Here is a 4,236-nt window from a genome sequence, read left to right as displayed (position 1 = left end):
CCCTCATGCTAGTACTAGCTCTTTGAAAAAGCTACCTAATTAGTCTCTCATCCCTGCCCCTTCCACATAGACCGGGAAATTGTTCCTTTTCAAAGATTTATCCAATTCCCCTTTTGGAAAGTTGGAAACAGTTTCTGCTTTTATTTACTCTCTCAGAACTCTTAACTAGAACAATCCCAGCTTCTCCAGTCTCTCCACACAACTCAATCCTGGACTCTGCACTCGCCCCAAGGCTTCACATCCTCCCTAAGGTGTGGTGCCCAGAATTGGATGCAGTGGGGTTAATTTTAACCCCTAAAAACAGATGGATTTGGGTCGTGTCGGATGTTTAAGTGTCGAGTATCTGCTCACCTCGTGGTTTTAACGGAGGTGGGAAGATGGGGCAACCAATCTGCTCTTCGGAGGTAGGTCACTTCTCGTGTCACATGGGCTAACACTCAATCTACCATGTCTCTCACTGTGTAATATATAACATTGCAATCTCTGCTATTTCGCTGAGCATCCTGGGTTTTAAAATGTGAAGATTAATAATTGAAGAACACAGGTATCGATAATAATCAAGCCAAAGATTTATTTTCACAGAAAACTGAAGAGTTGTGAATCTCTAAACATTTTGCGTAATAAAAACACATTCTAAAGTGGCAGCAGCATAATTCTACACAGTTATAAAACAGTGTACACTCAGACTCAGTCAGCAATGTCACGGTGTTTACTGTACACCAGTAATTCGCAAACTACCACAAACAACTACTCAATGAATTTCATTTCAGTTGCAATAATTCTGTACCCTTCAAAACAAAAAGTAGTCTATAAAGAGTCAGTAAATGTTAATTTCAGATGTCCGATTGGTTACACAAACGAGGGGGAGGCCCAAACGCCCAGCAGCAGCAGCACCACCTCCTCACACAGGCAACTGACTCTTCAGGCCTGTGCTTCTCTGCAGCTGTACAGCCATTTAATAATCCTGGCATTGCGTTCAATAATGGAGATCCCGTATGCAATGGCCTTTCCGGTCCCCTCCCCTGTTGGGTTGCTGGGCTGTGAGCTGCAGGTGCTGACGCTCTGTAATTTGAGGGACAGGATATCTGAGCTAGGCCGAGCCACCTGCTCCATTCTAATGGATTCCAGGTCCTCTGGTTCCAGGCCACAGTAGTTGAAGAATCGCTCCAGCTCAGCCTGGGCTTGGCAGCATCGGTCACTGAGCTCAGACACTGAGTGGTTCAGTGATGGCTCAGGCTGTAGGGTCAGCTCGGGCACCTTTCCTCGGGGAAAGCTGCGATTTGGCCGGAGAGGGAGCTGGCCACCTCCGGACACGTCTGCATACGCTCGGCCTCACGTCCACCCTCTTCACCACCCCACGGTGGGCTGGCACTGAGGAGCCAGGTTTCAGATCACTGCTCCCTCGCCCTGGGTCGCTATTGCTTTGCTGACGTCCTAAGCTGGGACACGGCCCTTTCCCGGCTGGACTCGGAAGATCGCAGCCTCTGATCAGCTTGCTCAGAATCTCCAGGTCTGGGGCTCCTCTCTGCACCTTGCAGGCCCCTCCAGCGCCGACAGGTTTCCTGGGGCTGCTGTGATTGTGCATGACGGCTCGTCTGCCCGGCCTCACTGGCTCCTGCCGGGTACCCACCACTTGCTGGCTCTTCACATACTTCACTTTATCAGCTTCCAGCCGCTCCACCGCACTCAGGATGAGAGGCCCACTCCGCACCTGCTTCTGAAAGTACTCAGGCCCTCTGTTCAGGATTCGGAGAGGGCTGCCGGAGCTGACGGTGACTGAATCACCGATCTGGTTCAGCATTTTCCACTGTCGGGTGTGTGTGTGTGTGTGTGGACAAGAGCCTCACTATTACTGGAAGGAGGCCTGTTAGCACATGAACTTCATGCTGGCAACAGACTTGCTGTCCACTGACTGACTGAAGCAGCCAAGCAGTTTGCTCCTTGCCCACGGTATCTTGTGAAGTCGCTGGGTCACTTCTAGAATGAAATGTAGGAAAATTAGAAGTATAAACTCAGGCTTTAATTGCCAGTAACTCAGGGAAATGAGCAGGGCGGGAGAGCCAGACTCTACAAAGCACCACGCTGACTGTCACCTTCTCAGGCAATCGGGATGGGCAACAAATGCTGGCCTAACCAGCGACTCTCATCCCATGAATAAATAGATGTCTCCATGGACGACTAACGGACAATATTAATTTAATTTAAATGTAGGAAAAAGCTTCAAGGCTTATGCAGCTAAACAGGGAGATATATAAAGAGAAATTAATGTTTTAAACTGAGGTACAAATGTTAAGTGTGAAAACTGCCAAGAATAGCAATATATGTGTTTAAAGGAATAATGGGGGGGAAAATTGCATTTATATGCAGCTATTAATGTGGAAAATGTCACAAGGTGCTTCACAGAATGGGAAAGAAAGCTGCAGGAGCACTAATTTCCTCAGTAACGCTACAGGAGAGTGAATAATGATTCAGGATTCTGCAGCTTTTTAAATTATTTTGCATTGGACTTCAGTGTTGAGGTGACATTGCTGTTGTATAGAGGTGATAATATTGCCACAATGGAATAGAATGCAGAAATAGTTCTCCGAAAAGGGGGCTCCTTAAAAGCCATCGAGCTATAGTCCTGATGGTACTGACACAGTGCTACATGAAATGGGAGTGTCGTGTAAACCACTGGGAACAGGCTGCAAAGGAGTCCCACAGCTCGGGCTTTTAACTAAAGGACATGTGGACCATACAGAAACTGAAGCACAACAGATACAGCTGTGGAAATGGGAGTGAGCAGGCGATGAGAACAGAAAACATCCCAAATCATAACACACCATGTCCCACTCTACCCACTTCAGCTGGTAACAATGGATGTTTAAATCTGTCCCCCTCCCCCTTCCCGCGCCCCCTCCCTCCCCCTTCAGCCCCCTCTCATTCCCTCCTCCTTCTCCTCCCTCCCTCCCCCTTCACCCCCCTCTCATTCCCTCCTCCCTCCTCCTTCTCCTCCCTCCCTCTTCACCCCCCTCCCCCTTCACCCCCCTCTCATTCCCTCCTCCCTCCCCTTCACCCCCCTCCCTTCACCCCCTCCCTCCTCCTTCTCCTCCCTCCCTCCTCCTTCTTCCTCCCTCCCTCCCCTTTCTCCCCCACCCCCTCTCCCCCAGTCCCCTCTCCCCCACCCCTCATTCCCCCTCTCCCCCACCCCTCATTCCCTTCTCCCCCAATCCCCTCCTCCCCCCCTTCTCCCCCACCCCCCTCCTCCCCCACTCCCCTCCTCCCTCACTCCCCTCCTCCCCCCATTCCCCTCCCCCACCCCCCTTCTCCCCTCCTCCCCCCCATTCTTCTCCCCTCCTCCCCCCCCATTCTTCTCCCCACTCCCCTTCTCCCCACCCCCTTCTCCCCCACTCCCCTCCTCCCCCCCCATTCCCCTCCCCCCCATTCCTCTCCCCCCCTCCCCTTCTCCCCCACTCCCCTCTCCCTCCCCACTCCCCTTCTCCCCACTCCCCTTCTCCCCCTCTCCCCCACTCCCCCTCTCCCCTTCTCCCCCACTCCCCCACCCCCCTTCTCCCCCACCCCCCTTCTCCCCCACCCCCCTTCTCCCCCACCCCCCTTCTCCCCCACCCCCCTTCTCCCCACCCCCCTTCTCCCCACCCCCTTCTCCCCACCCCCCTTCTCCCCACCCCCCTTCTCCCCACCCCCCTTCTCCCCTACCCCCCACTCCCCTACCCCCCACTCACCCTACCCCCCACTCACCCTATCCCCACCTCCCCACCCCCCACTCCCTTCTCCCCCACTCCCCTTCTCCCCACTCCCCTAGTCCCCCACCCCCCCATTCCTTCCTCCTCCCCATTCCCTTCCTCCTCCCCATTCCCTTCCTCCTCCCATTCCCTTCCTCTCCTCCTCCCATTCCCTTCCTCCTCCTCCTCCCCATTCCCTTCCTCCCCCATTCCCTTCCTCTCCCCTACCCCCCATTCTCTCCCCCTCCCCCCCATCTCTCCCCCTCCCCCCCATTCTCTCCCCTCCCCCCCATTCTCTCCCCCTCCCCCCCATTCTCTCTCCCTCCCCCCCATTCTCTCTCCCCTCCCCCCCCATTCTCTCTCCCCTCCCCCCCCCATTCTCTCTCCCCCCCCATTCTCTCTCCCTCCCCCCCCATTCTCTCTCCCTCCCCCCCCTATTCTCTCTTCCCCCCCCATTCTCTCTTCCCCCCCCTATTCTCTCTTCCCCCCCCTATTCTCTCTTCCCCCCCCTATA

At 54.3% G+C, this 4,236-nt stretch overlaps 1 pseudogene; it reads right to left on the bottom strand.

Moving 5' to 3' along the window:
* Nucleotides 1–566: 566 nt before the first annotated feature.
* On the bottom strand, nucleotides 567–1,997 carry LOC137360506 (protein FAM110B-like; annotated as a pseudogene).
* Nucleotides 1,998–4,236: the final 2,239 nt, after the last annotated feature.

Source organism: Heterodontus francisci, unplaced genomic scaffold, assembly GCF_036365525.1.
Source record: "Heterodontus francisci isolate sHetFra1 unplaced genomic scaffold, sHetFra1.hap1 HAP1_SCAFFOLD_726, whole genome shotgun sequence".
NCBI classification, from domain to species: domain Eukaryota; kingdom Metazoa; phylum Chordata; class Chondrichthyes; order Heterodontiformes; family Heterodontidae; genus Heterodontus; species Heterodontus francisci.
The sequence above is the reverse complement of the archived record's forward strand: the minus strand, read 5'-3'. Positions and strand labels throughout refer to the sequence as shown.